Below are 18,213 nucleotides of genomic sequence, written 5' to 3' on the forward strand. Positions count from 1 at the left end.
ATCTTCATAATTGACCAATTCGTCCCTTAAACTATCTGGCACATTTCGTTTCATTTCCTCCCTTGAGTGTACATACGCCAACCTGGTGTGTCCAATTGTCACAGGGATCTTTGGTGTGAAGCAGGAGTTAGGCATTGTGATTACACATACAAGGTTACTATATTGGTACTCAGTCTCTGTGGTGGCTATACAATACTCTCCTCTGCCTCGATATCCCGAGCGGGTGTGATGGTGATCGACGTGATAATTCCAACATGCACCCCTCTGTCTTATTATAGCCGCACTCATCCTTAGGGCCTTCTCCTACCAGATGTGAGCATATCGTAAGCGTACCTTTCCCATGGCATCCGTTTAGGGAGACTCCTCTTATAGTACCATTCCTCCTGATGGCATAGGTATCAATTGGATAGTATTGGAGGTATGTCTCACCCCTCACTATGCCTATGTTTGTTACCTGGTACTGTGGGTATAGAGTCGTGTCTCGTCTCACCACTGGTATCATGAGTACCATGCCTATCATTGCTGTCACTTCTGCTTTGCATTTTTGTATCACTGGATATACTCTGGTCATCCCCTTGAGGGTACAAGCACTCAGAGGGTCTGGACTCTGGCTCAGGCCATAGAGCTGTGTGCTGTTAATCCAGTCTGGTACCTCACCTCGTTGTATCTGTGCCAGATTGTGTTTTAACTGTCCGATGGTCCATTGGCCATAGGCATGGCACAAGCCTCTCCCTACCCCATCTTTTGCCTGTTCCTCATCTCTATGGTTTAGTTTGTTGATAGTGCTAGCATGGTCTACTATAACTTTGATTCCCTCGAGTAATTTCCTTATTGTATGTTCTCCTAACTCTGATTCTTGTTGAACCAAACCAGTTTCTTTCTCTAAAATCTGTTGTATTACCCTTTGTAATTGTTCCACACTACTCTGGACTCCTTGTATAGCTAGGGCATTAATGAATGATGTCCCCGTATTTATTCCCGTGAGTACATCATTTCCTAAGCCCCTCTTAATTCTTTGGTGGAATGCAGCATGTCCCCTGAAACTAGTAGCCTCTGTTGCATCAGCAGCTTGGTTAATTACATTCCTTATATATGCATACAACTCTCTAGTTTTAGTAAATCTTTCGCAATATCCTGGCCATTGTAGCATGGTTAAGTTCATTAGTACTGGTACAATTTCGTGTCTCACATTATCATACAATTGTTCTCCCTCGGTAAATAACACCAGTCCATTCATAGGCCCAGGCGTCAATTTCGGACACCTTCGTTCTTCAGGTATCGTTGTGATTGGGGGTGTTGTTGGTTCTAGGGTTACTCCTTGTGGTGTGATCCTTGTTGTTGTTGGTTGTGGTGTTGTAACGCCATGTACAATAGTCCATCTTATGATATCATCCGTGCAGCTCAGGACATATCCTCCTCTTACTTGACCCAACACCTGCCAGTGTCTATTACATCTTACCATATTGCTGGTATCTGTCATTCTACAGGGTCTGCATGGTCGTTGATCCAAGTTCACCCAGGTACCGTCGCACCTGGAACATCCTTTTCCTTGTTTTTCACACTTGTAACTGTGTGATATGATGAAGTTCCTCGTGAAGTCTCCACTAGGGGATCTTAACTTGCAGTCCATTTCTTCCAGCCCGTTATTTGGACTTATAAGCGTTGTCATCAGAGTAGTTATAATAATCCATCTCACTGGATCCATGTTTATCTGTAATTTAAACAGAGGTCTGGTTGTCTTCCGAGCTCTTTCCCCTAGAGGAGAGGGTGGAATGGGGATCTTTAGTGTTAAATGGTTTCACCTGCGTCCAGTGCTTCCATCGCATACCCGTCGGTTCCTGTAGACAAACATACGTATCACTTGTCATTAATACAGTATATGGCCCCACCCAACGGGGTTCCATTCCCTTTCTTCCGATAACTTGCGTCATTACTTGTTGACCTATTTTGGGCAGCTCATTTCGTTTAAGTCCAGCATTTTTACTTTCTAGATCTTTAATCTGTTGCTGGTTCCTCACTATTTAGTGCTTGTACCTCCTGATTTAGTTGTACTAAGTATCGCCTTAATCTATCTTGCACTGGCCCTGGTTCTCCCACCCCTCCAGCCAAATCCTCTGATAGTCTCATAGCTCGTCCTGTCATTAATTCATAGGAGGTCAGTCGGATCGTTCGTCCTGGGGTGGCTCGCAGCCTCATTAGTATGCTGGGTAATAATTCCGACCATCCCTTCAATGTTTCTTGGATGGCTTTTGTCAGCGCGTTTTTCAGTGTCCTATTCATTCTTTCTACCATCCCCGAGCTCTGGGGGTGATATGGTATGTGGTATTTTTGTGTTACGTGTAACAGCTTACAAGTTTCCTTCATTATTTTACAGGTAAAGTGGGTGCCGTTGTGTGAGTCAATTTGCAGAGGCACTCCCCAACAGGGTATAACCTCGGTAGCCAATATTAGTGCAACTGTTTTTGCAGAGCAACCTCGGTGGCAATGGCTTCCACCCACCTGGTAAATTGGTCAATTATTACCAGGCAATATTTCTTCCCCCGGTCCTGCGCTAAGGAGCTGGTAAAGTCAATTTGTAAGTTTTCCCAGGGTCCTTGGGGCCTGGGTTGGTTTGCTACTCTAACTCGACATCTCTGTCCTACATTATTCTTAGCGCATATTATACAGCGGTGGCAATATTTCGCTACTTCCCGACCCACCTTTGGCCACCACCAGTACTGTGTCAGTAGGTGCAACATGTTACTGCTGCCATTATGTGTTACACCATGGTATAGCGCCATCAGTTGTTGTCTGCAACATTCCAGTGCCACCACCTGGTTACGGGGGCCCCATTTCCAAATTCCATCCTGTAGTCGAGTGCACGCTTGTCTCCTCTCTTTTTCCTCTTTACTAGTATTTTCTTGTACCTCCATTATATTCACTTCCTGTATCCCACTGACTGTCATGACCCTATTTATTTCATTTTTGAACGCGTCCTCTGGTTGCATTTCTTCCGCAGCTAGTTTGGCAGCTAGATCTGCATACCTATTCCCTATAGGGGCCTGGTCCTGGGGTTCCTGTGAATCCATATCCTCTATCTTTGTGTGGGCTTTTATTTTAATTACTGCTGCCTCTAAAGGTGCCTGTGCAGCCTTAACTAACCTTTCTATTAGTTTTCCATGTTTTACTATCTCTCCCATAGAGGTCATGTACCCCCCTTCTGGCCCATAGTGTCATATAATCATGCACCACTCTGAAGGCATAACGGCTGTTGTTAAATCTGTGAGTTGTTCAAGTAATTAATACTCAGACTTAATCAGTAACAATAAAACAGGTCTTTACTGGTTGGAGGTAGGGACTATACGTAGGTCTTTACTTCATGCCCACAGGCGGGAACTGAGGGGAGATCAGTACCCACAGTACTATTTATACCCCTATGGCCAGGAGTGGTACTGCGTATCACTACGCCCAACAAGTAGTGCAGTCCTGTCCATAGGTTCAAAGTAGCACACATATTACATACACAACATTCCTCCCTTCCTAGCTTTACAGTCATCTCCCCATTTAACATAACGTAATAACATATATACATATATAACTTCAGGTTTACATAACAGAATAACATAGATACATAGATAACTTCATGTCAAAACAGATCACAGATTCAGTCTCTGCGGAAAACAGTTCACAGATTCAATCTCTGTGGTGGAGTCGGTTCACGTTGCTGGAGTGACTCATTCAATAGTCCTTCCATGGATTTAACAGTTTGAACTTCCGAACTGAATTGGCTCCGTTCGGAGGGACCACGTGTGTGATCTGGTAGAGGTAATAATGGTTCAGATGGGTCATCTTCTGTTTCGACTTTTCCTTTTCTGCTTCTTGGAGACTCTCTGGGCTCCACTGTCAGCTGCCAGCTGCATGCGCAGTTCCTCCTTCTCTCCCTCCTTTTTCCGTAGTAGAGCCACCTTCTCCCGATGTTCCGTAGACTTTCGGTGCTCCTCCATGATTTCTGTATGGTGGGAGTCGAAGTTACAAGTTGGGCAGGACAGGACATAGTAATATTCGGTGTCGTCCTGATCTAGGCCAGCGAGAGGGTCTTCTATTTCCTCCATACCCAGCTGGGCGTTAGCCAGCTTTTGTTCCAAGTCCAGACATCTTTCCTGAAGAGACTTCTTCATGCGTACCTCTTCATCCAGCTTTTTCTGGGCTTTCAGCAAGTCGTTTACTAATGACCTCATTTGAGATTTTACTACTTCAACTTCTTTTGGAGATTGATTGATCGGACTATTCAATCCCTCTACCGGAGCAGCTGTTTCAGCGGTCTGTTGTTCTACGTTGATGTGAGTCAGCGTACTTTTGGCATCCAAGGGCTGCTCTGTTGCAGTCATCTCAGTCTGTGTTGCCACCTCAGCTCTTCCAATAACCTTTGAGAGCTCCGAACCCCTTTCGTTTGAATATTGAAGTTCGTGTTCAAGTTTTTCCCATTTCAGAGTCCTGTCCTTCAGCATATGTAGGAGTTGGCTGACCGTTAACTCCTCTGACATCAGACGTTTTGTGTGCTCCTGCTCCATTTTCTCCATCAGCTGCTTCTGTTGTCTTTCCAGATTCTCCAACTCTATATCAAAGAACTCTTTCGTTGCATTCAACTCTTGCTCACAACGGCGAAGCATTTGTTCTAATTGCTGTTGTAGTTTGAAATGGAGTTGAGTTCGAGCCCGGTGTCCCTCAGAAATGGGCACATCAGTAGACTTGCCAGACTCAGAATCCACAGTTAAACTATGTTGTTGTTGCTCAGTGGAATTCTGTGCTGAAACTTTGTCTTTTGCACCTGAGTTGGGCTTACCATCATCCGTTCCAGAGTCTGGGCCGACTATCTTCACCGAGTTCTCACTCGTTATTGTTTGTAGGAAATGCCAGTCCATATTCATTTTCCTAATCCACTCCCGTCCTAGTAGTGGAGAACCTCCTTCAGATATCACATATAAGTCCATTATTTGACTGTCTTCGCCCTTGTGGACCACTGCAACCTCTATTTTCCCGATGGGGTACACTCTTTGCCCCGTGTATGTTTTCAATATAATCCCCGTATCCTGTAGGGGAATATGTTGGAATAACTTTCCGTAATCTTTCTTATTTATGACCGTCAATGCCGATCCAGTGTCCAATTCCAGTTTTACTTGGACTCCTTCTATCTGAAGAGTGACCCAAATTGTCTGGAGGTCTGCACCCTTACCAGCGTTGAGTACTCTTAAGCTAGCCAGTTCATTACTGCTAGCGTCTGAATCGGACTCCTGTTCGGTCACCTTGTGTACCTTTGCGTATTTTCCTTGCGGTGACTTCTTGTTGCTGGTCTTCTTCCCTGACCTGCATACTCTAGCTATATGTCCAAGCCTACCACAAGTTCTACATTCTTGGTTTTTAAACCAACACTGGTTCTGATCATGCGTTGTCTTTCCACAACGATAACATTTGCCAGAACTCACACCCAATTTGTGTGCACTGAGCTCCGGTGACCGTAGCTGCATTACTGCCGTGCCTCTCGCTGCGGCTTCGTATGCTGCTGCCATAGTGACCGCCTTCTCAAGCGTCAGCTCATTCTCCTCGAGCAGTCGCTTTTGTGTATCCTGTTTAAATAAACCACACACAAATTTGTCTCGAAGTGCCTCTGTCAGTCCCGTTCCAAACTGGCAATATTTCGCTAATTTACGCGATTCCAGCAAATAATCAGCATTGCTTTCATGCTGTAGCTGCCTTCTGTCGTAAAATTTAAATCGTTCCGCTAGCATCAGCGGCGTGGGGTTTAGATGATCTTTCAGGACAGTAACAATCTCATCGAACGTCTTATCCGCCGGTTCATCTGGTGATAACAGGTGTTTCAATTGCCCGTATGTCTTCGCACCCATTAAATTTAATAATGTTAGAGCTTTATCTTGGTCACGAATTTTATTGGCCTTACAATAATTTTTTACTCTTTCAACATATATGGCCCAATCTTCGAGGTCACTATCAAAGGTGCTAATATTCCCGTGTTTAGGCATTGTAGATTTGCAATTTGTCAGATTTTTTTTATTTTTACTGCTATCCAAGATGGCGGCTTCCCGCTCTTGCCGTCGTCCTCCGCCCACAAAATGGCGGTTTTCCCGCGCTTGGCGGTCTTCACCCGTCCCCCAACGCCGTCTCCCTTCAGCCCCCGAGTGCGGCCCTTATCTTCGCCGCGATCACCCGAGTGCGGCCCTTATCAGCGGATGCGATCGCTGGATCGCGAAGCGGCTCTCGGCTCTTATCAGGAGATGCGATCGCTCTGTTGAAACGCCTCCCGCTCGAAGCGGCTCTCGCACCCTATTCCTCCAGCTCCCCCAGCCCCGTTCGTGCGGCCAACGCGGTCGACTGCCTGTCGCGTCGCTGCCCGGCTCAGACAACGGCTTACCCACCACCAAGCTGGAGAAGAAGCTGACGGTCGCCGATGGAGGCTCCGAGGTCAGGATGTCTTCCAGTGGGGTGGAGAGGGTGGAAACCTCTCTGCAACGTCCTGGCTGTGGACGAAGCTGCCGTGGAGTGACTGCCGCAGGGTCCGAATCAGACTCGTCGCCAGTGTTAAATCTGTGAGTTGTTCAAGTAATTAATACTCAGACTTAATCAGTAACAATAAAACAGGTCTTTACTGGTTGGAGGTAGGGACTATACGTAGGTCTTTACTTCATGCCCACAGGCGGGAACTGAGGGGAGATCAGTACCCACAGTACTATTTATACCCCTATGGCCAGGAGTGGTACTGCGTATCACTACGCCCAACAAGTAGTGCAGTCCTGTCCATAGGTTCAAAGTAGCACACATATTACATACACAACAGCTGTCAGTATAAACATTTATCCATTTGTTTTTTGCTATTTCCAACGCTTTTATTAAAGCCACTCGTTCCGCTACCTGTGCTGACTTATCCCCATAAAGGACTCCTTTTGACAGGGTCTTTCCTTCTTGATTTACTACTGCCCACCCTGTTCTGGGTTCTCCGTTGATATACTTTCGGGATCCATCTACATAGATTATCATTTCGGGATTTTCTAGTGGGTCTTCCTTTATTCCACTACCTGTTTCTTCCTCCATTTTCATCTGCCAACTGTGCCCTTCTCCTTCCGTTACTATGCCCGTGGCTGGATTAACCCCGGTATGTTTTTGTATTATCACAGTTCCAGCCCTGGGGAGTAATATAGCTTCCCATTTAGCTTTCCTGCTATCCGATATAGTCCGCAATTTTCCTCTGTTGAGTAGTTCCACTAATGTATGTTGAGTATGCAAAATTACCTTTCCCATCATCACTATTGGTTTGCTTACTCGCACCGCCCAGGTGGCGCAATCTATTGCAGCCACACATCGTGGCATCGCCTTCGCTACTGGGTCTTTTTTTTTGCAGAGTAATATGCAACGGGTCTCTGTTTCCCTCCGTGATCTTGCATTACCACAGCTGAATCACTCTCATGATCTAAATCACAATATAGGTGGAAGGGTCGAGTGGGATCTGATAATCCTAGGGCAGGGGCTGTTATTAATTCCTGTTTCAGGGCCCTATATGCTTCCTCCTGCTCCGTCTCCCATTCTATCTTATCAGTGGCGGGTCTCCCCCCTTTAACTAACCATTGAATCGGCTCTGCTTTCCCTGCAAAGTCTGATATAAAATTCCTGATTAAATAGTCCCAACACTTTCCTCACTCCCCGGACAGTCACTGGCCTTGGCAGGTCTTTTATGGCTGCCTTTTGCTCCTGCGGGAGTGCCTTATACCCCTGGCTAATTTTGTGTCCTAGATACTTTACTTTGGACAGTCCAACCTGTGCCTTTTTGGATTCAATTTAAAGCCAGCTTTCTTAAGTGTCTGGAGGGTGGCTAGTAATGCTCCCATGTGTCCTTTGGCATCCTCTGATGCAATCATTATGTCATCGTAGGGCGTTCTGGTACTTTGATAGATCTAACTCGTCTAAGGCTTGACTCAGTACACGGTGGAATATATTTGGACTATTGTGGAACCCCTGCGGGACCCTGGTCCATGTATACTGTCTATCCCCAACAGTAAAGGGGAATTTCCCTTGTGATTCCTCTGCCAATGGTATGGACCAGAACCCGTTGTGTATCCAAGACTGTAAATATTTTAAAGTCTGGTTTCAGACCATTAAATATCTTATTCAATGCGGTCTACACAAATTTACACCAACCAGAATTTCACCGTGGCCACAATGAAAGTCTGGTTTTAATAGGTTAATTAACCTCCTAACTCCAGTCCAATCCAGATCAATTTTTTTTAAACTAACCAGTATCACTTGGAAAAGAAAGAAGCCGTAGTCACATTAACAAAGAAACAATCACCCATGCCCTGTAAACATTCAAATTCATTTTCTTCCAGGCACATTGGCAACTGTGACTTCAAGGCTGAAGCTTATCTTTTGTAAAACAATTAACAAACTTAAAACAACACATGCTTGTCCATCCTTCAAGACAAGTCTTCAAAGGGTTAAACAGCTTTTAGCTCTCTGTACAAAAGAGTGGGTGGAGCTAAAACACACAACAGACATTTTTTTTAAGGACAGGCTTTCAGACAAACGGAATACTGTAACTTCTTAAACATCCATAATCAGGAAAACTTTCACACTTTAATCACACTCTTTCACACAAACTGAGATCCCAGCATTTTTAAGGTTCCTTTCACTCCGCAATCTTGTGTTTTATTTGTTTCAGCACAGACGTTAATAACTTCTGTGTCGGTAAAACTTTAGATTTCTCTTTCTAAATCCTCCCAATCAATCTCCTCACTAACATTCCTTCCACTATGTACTGATCTTGTCTTCATTACAGCAGCACACTTGGCGCCTACCTTTTTTAACTGTTCCACTAACTCCTCTTATTCTCTCTCCCGTGTGGCCCCAATCTTACACATTTTTCAGGTGGCCCTGACAAAGAACCACTACAGTTTTCTCCTCCTTATTCTTGCTCTCCTTACTCCACCATTCTTTCTGTCGGTCGGGAACCCATTCAGGAACCCACCTTCCTTTCCCATTCTTTTTATTACCTTGTCATCATATCCCTTTTTTTTTTTACCATCTTTTCCTTAACTTTCTCATACTTATCGCACACAAATTCATACGGCAATTTACGTTACGCCATCCTGTTTGTCCATCACTTTCTTTCCCGGCCACTTTCTAGCCGCTCGGGAATTTCCGTGAGGTTTTCTCAGTTCCCTGGGATCTTTTTACCCTGCCCCTATCGGAATTTCCATTATCCGATACTATTGCGTACAAATTCATACAGCAAGTTATCTTATGCCCTACTGTTGTCCGTCGATACCTATCGCGTATACGGAAGTTTAGATCTTTTGGCGTCCTTTTTGTTTGCCATCCTTTTAGGGTGGATTTGCTAGTTCCCCCCTCATTTTCTACCTCCGGGACTCCCCCGGACCTTCAGGGACCTTTCCCTGCTTATGCGGTTTTAACTCCGCCTAGATTGGATTTTCCCTATATCCAATCCTATATAACCCGAGCTCCTCAACTGATTCAGACATTTTCATTTCTACAATGTCCTAACATGCACCCAAGTTGCTTTGCTCACGTATCCGGACTCCACCTCAGATTCGTTGGATCTCCAGCCCTGGGCTTCGATGCGAGGAGACAAAGACTCTACTCAGCCCATCCGGTAGATCCTGCCAACTACGCCAAGTCGTAAGGGTAAACCGGGAGAGCTTCTTCTCCCCGAGATGGACCCTCTGATATAAAGGGTCGACGTCCGCCTTATTCCCAATCAATCACTCGGAGTCCGGAGGTTCGTTCAGTAAAGCAACTTTATTTACAAGTCAACAGGGAAGACACTCATCCTGGGATGAATGCTCCCCGATCGTTGAAAATCTCCTGCCTTATATACAGGTTTTATTCTGAATCATGGCTACTGTTTGCAATTAGATGCATTACACGTATACATTTCTTTCATCATACAGTTGGCTTCGGGTGCAAAATCTTGTGACCTGTGTGCATTTGTCTTGTGACCCCATACGTTATCTCTCAGTTAGTGATTCACTGTTTGTGCACTTTGGCCACGACTACACCAGACTTTCCTTCTGGACATTGTTCATACCAATTCCTTATATGGTTGGATATATGCTCTGTTCCTTAATCCCCTCATCTTATCTCTTTTTAACCCTTTCACCTTGTACACGAATCACGGAAAGTTAACATGCAGATACAGCAAACAATTAGGAAGGCAAATGGTACGTTAGCCTTTATTGCAAGGGGGTTGCAGTATAAGGGTAAGAAAGTCTTGCTGCAATTATATAGGGCTTTGGTGAGACCACACCTGGAGTATTGTGTACAGTTTTGGTCTCCTTACCTAAGGAAGGATATACTTGCCTTTAGAGGGAGTGCAACGAAAGTTCATTAGACTGATTCCTGGGATGAGAGGGCTGTCCTATATGGAGAGATTGAGTATGCCTATATTCTCTGGAGTTTAGAAGAATGAGAGATGACCTCATTGAAGCATATAAAATTCTTACAGGGCTTGACCGGGTAGATGCTGAGAGGCTGTTTCCCCTGGCTAGACAGTCTAGAACTAGGGGTCATAGACTCAGGATAAGGGGTCAGCCATTTAAGACTGAGATGAGGAGATATTTCTTCGCTCAGAGGGTTGTGAATCTTTGGAAGAATATTCAAGACTGAGACCGATAGGTTTTTGGGCACTAAGGGAATCAAGGGATATGGAGATAGGGTAAGAAAGTGGAGTTGAGGTCAAAGATCAGCCATGATCTTATTGAATGGTGGAGCAGGCTTGAGGGGCCGTATGGCCTACTCCTGCTCCTATTCCTTATGTTCCAGTGCATCTATATCCCTTTTATAATATGGAGACCAGAGCTGTGCACAGTACTCCATATGTAAGTCAGACCCTAGTGAACCAGCTGGGTATTTATGACAATCTGACAGCTTTCATGGTCATTTATTTTCTTGTACCGGCCCAAAAATAAGCAAAATTATTAAATTCAATTTCACAACTTGCCATGGTGGGATTTGAACTCGCAGCCTCTGTTAGTCCATTACCATAACCACTACAAGCCCGTAACCTCTATCAACTTGTAACACTAAGTTAGCACCCTGCTTTATTATTGCCCATTTAAACAAGAACAATCCAAATAAAAGGACGGATTTTAACGGTACATTTGTATTAGTTACAATGCTAGAACTATTGGGGCTGGAACAATGTGATCCTGTTCAGTTTGGTTGGTTTTGAAACAATGTCGTGTGTATTCCTGAGTTGGATGTGCACCAGTTTAGCTCTGTTCTCCTCGCTCGTGATGGGAGGTGATGCTTCCAACAGGTGCCAGCCGATGGGACCTGATTCTGGGGCACTGCAGCTATTTCCTGACATCAGACCATTAGCAGTTGAGAGATATACTGATCTCTGGCAATCGGAGGGACCCCCGGTGGGAGTGGGCTAAAATTCCTCGGTCTGAAATTTGTTTTTCTTTGTCTGCCTCACAGGAGAAAGTTTGTCAGACAGGTAAGAACTGGTCCTGGTGATGTTGAAGCCTCAACCAACAATTCTAAAGCAGATTATTTGGTCATGTTTGTGGGACCTGGCTGTGCGTAACATTGGCGGCATCCAAATCCTGGAACTGCCTCCCTAACAGCACTGTGTGGAAATACCTTCACCACACAGACCGCAACAGCTCAAGAAGGCGGCTCACCACCACCTTCTCAAGGGCAATTAGGGATGGGCAGTAAATGCTGGCCTTGCCAGCGACGCCCACATCTCATGATTGAATAATAAAGAAAAAGACTGCACTTCAAAAGTATTTAATTGGCTGTAAAAATGCTTTGGGACATCCTGAGCTCGTGAAGGTTGCTATGTAAATGAAAGTCTTTCTTTCTTACAAAACCATAACTTCAAAATAATTAATTGTTTGTAAAAACACTCAGAGATATGATAAAGTGCTATACAAAAAACAAGTTCCTCCTTGGACAGTATTCATTGAACAAAATTAAAGTCTAGCTTGCCACATATGTCCCAGTTACTAATGTCTGCAGATTGTCTGATCTCTCTTGCTTGTGAACACTATTCAGTACAATTTAGGAAGTAACATTTTATCTACAGTTCCCACATGAGTAGCACCATAATGTTCTGTTCCAGTGACAACAGTAACAGGAAGTGCCTTTCCTATCTCAATGTAGCAGTCAGCCAGCAAAACAAAAGGGACTTTTGAGCAGAAACAGTTGTAATACTCACTGGAAATGTTATGTACGCTAAGTATGGTTATCAATCTTTAACTTAGACACTGTATTATCATTGTTATAAATCCCTGGGTTAAAGTTGCCCATGTGAAGGTACGGCAAGAACTTTTAAGGACACAATGTGACTAAGAGCAGACTTTCCATAATTCTGCACCAGTATCAACTGTTGCAGACAGTGAGGCTGCGCGGTCTCCAGGCAGAAACCCCAGGAGGAAGGGGTGGAGTTGGGTTTTTCGAGCGGCAAACGGGAGCGACTGGAAGAGAAGAGGGCAGGAGCTCTGAAAAGAGGGCTCAGGAGGCAAATGGCTGCCGCATCCCGTCCCGGGCTTCCAAACTCGGCCGCCGCCCTTCGTATTAGTAGCTCTGCATCCAGAACTCAAAGTGGGATTCAGTGATCGTGAAGAGAATTCAACGAAGGGGTTCGGAGTCGTAAGTCTTGCAGACATTATATATACCATGAGCTCCAACTTAAGCGCGCCAACGAAAGAGTGCACTCGAATTTGGACACAGGGACAGATTCTCCTTTGAATCCATATAAATGGAGAATGTATGTTTATTATGTCTAGATTCATTCTAATGTATGCAAATGTCTAATTTAGGTCATTGACCCGTAATCTTCTTATACTGTCTGACGTTAAAACTATAAAGTAAGATAATTAGAATTAAGCCATTGTAGTAGTGATCTCCTTACTGGACTATAGAATACTGTCTACAACAGAGACCACATCTCACATATATCTAGAGAACCGTGAAGGGGTTACACAGTTCTTTCTGTTTGTGATGTTTACAGGAAATTTTCATTACGTACTTTATAGCCGCATAGAGTAGCTTCTGTACCGCAGTCTTCAGCGTAAAGGCAAAACCAAAAGAACAAATACATATTCAACAGAATACATAGCAGGCAACAAAGAATATTTATACAGGGCAACTTATTGTCTTGGCAATAACATCTCTAGTACATTTTTATTACACAACCACCGCAACTTGCATTTACATAGTGACTTCAATGTTGCAAAATGTCCCAACGCACTTCAGTTGGTGGGGTGGGGGAAACCATGTAGTAGGCAAGAATCAGAAGAACAGATCTGGGATGTTGCAGAAGTAATTTAGAGCATGGTAACTGAGCAATTTATAAATGAGGAGAAGGATTTCAAAATCAATGCATCGTATGGGGAGCTAGAGGTGGTTAATAAGGACAGGGGTTCTAGTCGAGGTGGCCTTAGCATGGGATAGGATGCAGGCAGTGGAGCTTTGGGCCAGAGTTTGTTTAGGATAGAGCTGAGAAGACCGGCAAGCCCAGTACTGGAGATGATCAAGACATGAATGAGAGTTTCAGCACTGGTGAAGGCATGGCAAGAATGGAGGCAGGTGATGTTACAAAGGTGGATACGGGTGCTCTTGGTTATGGATACGATGTCCACCTGTCTGCAGCCTTTGACATGGCTGACCATACCATCCCCTTCCAACACCTCTCCTCCGTTATCCAGCTGAGTGATACTTCCCTCGCCTGGTTCCATTCTTATCTATCTAGTCATAGCCAGTGAATCTACTGCAATGGCTTCTCTTCCCGCTCTCACACCATTACCTCTCGAGTTCCCCAAGGATCTATCCTCGAACCCACTCCTATTTCTCATTAACATGCTGTCCCTCGACGACATCATCCGAAAATGTCAGATTCCACATATACGCTGACGACGCCCAGCTCTACCTCACCACTGCCTCTGTCTTATCAGGCTGCTTTGCCCAACCTCCAGTACTGGATGAGCAGAAATTTCCTCCAATTGAATATTTGGAAAACCAAAGCCATTGTCTTTGGTTCCCACCACAAACTCAGTTCCCTGACCACTGTCTGAGATTGAAGCAGACTGCTCGCAATCTTGGAGTCCAATCTGATCCTGAGCTGAGCTTCCAACTCCATGGTCTCTCCATCACCAAGGCCGCTTACTTCCAACTCCGTAATATCGCCAATCTCCGCCCCTGCCTCAGCCTGTCATGCTGAAACCCTCATTCCTGTTCTTGTTACCGCCAGAACGCTCTCCTGGCCATCTTCTACCCTCCATAAACTTGAGCTCATCCCAAAACCCTACTGCCTGGAAACTAACTCGCGCCAAATCCCGTTCACCCATCACCCCTGTGCTCACTGACCTACATTGAATTTAAAATGCTCATCCTTCTGTTGAAATCCCTCCATGGCCTCGCCCCCTCCCTATCTCTGTAACCTTGTCCAGCCCTATAACCCTCCAAAAACTCTCCATTCCTCCAATTCTAGCCTCTTGTGCATCCCCAACTTCCTTCGCCCCACCGTTGGCGGCCGTGCTGTCAGCTGTCTAGACCCTAAGCTCTGCAATTCCCTCCCTAAACCTCTCCGCCTCTCTCTCCTTTAAGACATTCCTTAAAACCTACATATTTGACCAAGCTTTTACATAAGAAATAGGAGCAAGAGTGGGCCATTTGGCCCCTTGAGCCTGCTCTGCGACCTTTTGGTCACCTGTCCTAATGTCTCCTCCTTTACTCAGTGTAAATTTTTTCTCATTATGCTCCTGTGAAGCACCTTGGGACATCTTACTGCGTTAAAGGTGCTCTATAAATGCAAGTTGTTGTTGTATTTCTGATTACCACAAACAAATATTCACAGTACACAAACTATAGATTGCACATCATCCACCATCTCTAAACAACTACATTTAAAGTAGACAATTAGAGAAAGAAGAGCTATTATGACTAACCAGAAAGTTGTTGCAGGTTCTTAAACCCTGTAATTGTTCCCTATGTATCTATTTATTTAGAATGGATGGAGATGAAAAATTCAACAAGCGATTGTGGCTTTTAGCACAACAAAAGGTCAGGTCCCTGACTGGACGGATTTACCTCACAGTGAACTCATTCAGCAGTGAAGGACAGGAAAGGGAAGGTTGTCTCCCAGCAGCACTTTTTGAGGTCCAGGGAGGCATCAGGTTTTACGAATTGAAGTGCTACAACTGGTTCAATTGCTTTTGACTCCATTGTGCTCGAGCTGTGTGAACTTACTCTCTTCACAACTGTAGTTGCTGGAGTATATTTATGAATGGTTAGCTGGCCCAGAAGCCTTGGTTGCTTTTTTCCCCTTCTCCTGATCAGTTTGATGGTGTTGTTGGTCTGCAGTCTACACACTCTTTAGGTAGGCTTATCCCAGATTTACTCCATGCAACCTGTAGTTTATTAGAATTATCAGAAAGAACTCTACTAATGAATAAAAGAGCCAAACTACTTAAACTCTTTTCCTTAGCCCCAGCAAGGCAATTTGTGTCCATGGCAATGTAATAGAAGGTTATGCAATCTAGCAGAGAAAGTAGTAAAAAAAAATCCATTTAAGGTAATTAATTAACAAAAGAACCAGAGGCGAGATGAGGAGAATTTTTTTTTACGCTTTGAGCTGTTGTGATCTGGAATGCACTGCCTGAAATGGTGGTGGAAGCAGATTCAATAATAACTTTCAAAATGGAATTGGATGAATACTTGAAGGTGAAAATGTTGCAGGGCTACAAGGAAAGAGCAGGGGAAGTGGGACTAATTTGATAGCTCATTCAAAGAGCCGGCACAGGCACGGTGGGCAGAATGGCCTCCTTCTGTGCTGTATCATTGTATCATTCTATGATGTAACACCTTTCGTGTGCCCAGGTTGTCCCAAAGCGCTTCACAGCCAATTAAGTCCTTTTGAAGTGTAGTCACTGCTGTAACACAGGCAAACTTAATGTAGTGTCAGCCTTGGCTCAGTGGTAGAACTCTGGGTCAGTAGGTCAAGGGTTCAAGTTCCTACTCCTGAGGAGACTTCAGCACATAACCTAGGCTGGCTCTACAGTGCAGTACTGAGATGCTGCCTTTCAGATGAGATGTTAAAAAGAGGCCCTGTGGCACTATTTGGTGACGAGCAGGGGAGTTCTCCAAGTGCCCGCGCCAATATTTACCCTTAAACAAGTGCCACTAAACTGGCTTAACAAGGTCATTTCATCTCCACAGAAATAAACTGATACATGGCAAATCCTGTTGGTGACAAAAACAATTAAAAATCCGCAGCAATTGATTCACCTATGCTACTTTCAGTGCTATAGCAAAATACTGCGGATGACAAAGGGTTTTGACCTGAAACGTTGACTCTATTTCTCTCTCCTCGGATGTTGCCTGGCCTGCTGAGTTTTTCCAGCATTTTCTGTTGTTATTTCTATTTTCAGTGTTCCTCAATATTAAAATGTGATTTGAACATACTCGTGGAGTACATTCATTCTGCAAAATTTAGTTACAAGATACAGACCTTGAGTTATTTTTAAATGTGTAACAGGACAGCAGTCACACGACTATGCCTGACCTTTTGGTGTATGCTTACAAACTAGTGATGTCTCGGGAGCATGTAACAGCCAGTTAAGAAGTTGCTTCACAAGTCATATGCACCCAACTGTTACTATTGCACAACACCCATACTCAATCTGTTTTCAAATACATTCAGATGACACTCTAGTATTGTGGAACTATTTACCATTACATCTGTCTCTAGTAAGACAAAATTCTGAGTATTTATATTTGTGAAAATAGAAGAGGGTTAGCACTCCTTTCCTCAATTTACTCTTATCTTTTGGAGTTGGGCTCATACATTTTTGTATTTCTTTCTATTTAAAGTAATAATTTTCAAAGTACTGTAGTTCTTGATCTGAGCTGCAGCACACTGGGTGCACCGAGCTGAGGTTACAGCACCACTCAGTGGGATGGGATGGGGCAGGAATGGAAAAATCAAAGTACAATCCCTGGCAATCACTAAAAAAAACCAGATGATCTGGTCATTATTACATTGCTGTTTGTGAGACCTCACTGAGCGCAAATTGGCTGCCGCGTTTTCATACATTACAACAGCGACGACACTTCAAAAAAATCCTTCATTGGCTGTAAGGCATTTTGGAATGTCCTGAGGTTGTGAAAGGCGCTATAGAAATGCAAGTCTTTCCTGGTAACCTCATCTGGCGGCAACAGGCCAGGCAGTTTTAAAGAGTAATAATTCTATCAATCAATTAGTGAAATCCATAAGCTACATTGTGCTAGTTACAGTTACGGTCACAACCTTTGATAAGAAACATGCTTTTATGGGTTAAAGCAAAGTTTGTGGATATCCCCCAATGTAAATAAAATTAAATGATTTCATGCAAAAGTCGTACAACTGCAGCAATTCTAATGGCCCTGATTTACCACCAGAATTTCTTAGAATCTAGTGGTGATTGTAAACATTTTTGGAACTCTCTCAAAGAGCTTGCATTTATACAATGCCTTTCACGCCCTCAGCACATTCCAAAGCACTTTACGGCCAATTAAATACTTTTGAAGTGTAGTCACTGTTGGAATGTAGGCAAACGTAACAGTCAACTTGCACACAATGAGATAAACGATTAGATGAGTTTTTTTTAGTGATCTTAGTTCAGGGATAAATGCTGGCCAGGACACGAGGAGCGCTCCCTCATTCTTCAAATAGTCCAATGTGATCTTTAGTGGGTCAGCTGTGGCTCAGTGGGTAGCACACTTGCCTCTGAGTCAGAAGATTGTGGGTTCACGTCCCCCTCCAGGCTGACACTCCAGTGCAGTGCTGAGGAAATTACTGCACTGTCAGAGGTGCCGTCTTTCAGATGAGATGTTACGCCGAGGCCCCGTCTGCTCTCTCAGGTGGACGTAAAAGATCCCTTGGCACTGTTTTGAAGAAGAGCAGTGGAGTTATCCCCGGTGTCCTGGCTAATATTTATCCCTCAATCAAAATAACAAAAAAAAACCGAATTATCTGGTCATTATCACGTTGCTGTTTATGGGAGCTTGCTGTGCGCAAATTGGCTGCCGCGTTTCCCACATTAAAACAGTGACTACAATTCTAAATGTACTTAATTGGCTGTAAAGCGCTTTGAGATGACTGGTGGTCGTGCAAGGCACTATGTAAATGCAAGTCTTTCTTTACCTGGACAAGCATTTGCC

The 18,213-nt window shown here is 44.2% G+C and overlaps 1 long non-coding RNA gene across 1 annotated transcript; it reads left to right on the forward strand.

Annotated features, from left to right (window-relative positions):
- Nucleotides 1–9,729: 9,729 nt before the first annotated feature.
- On the forward strand, nt 9,730–16,471 carry LOC147102904 (uncharacterized). The gene is made up of 2 exons (XR_015073153.1): nt 9,730–12,663; nt 15,021–16,471. It is a non-coding gene; the product is annotated as an uncharacterized LOC147102904 (long non-coding RNA).
- The last annotated feature ends 1,742 nt before the right edge of the window (nt 16,472–18,213 follow it).

This window comes from Somniosus microcephalus, chromosome 21 (genome assembly GCF_052327205.1).
Source record: "Somniosus microcephalus isolate GS21.2 chromosome 21, FLI_Smic_1.0, whole genome shotgun sequence".
Taxonomy (NCBI): Eukaryota; Metazoa; Chordata; class Chondrichthyes; order Squaliformes; family Somniosidae; genus Somniosus; species Somniosus microcephalus.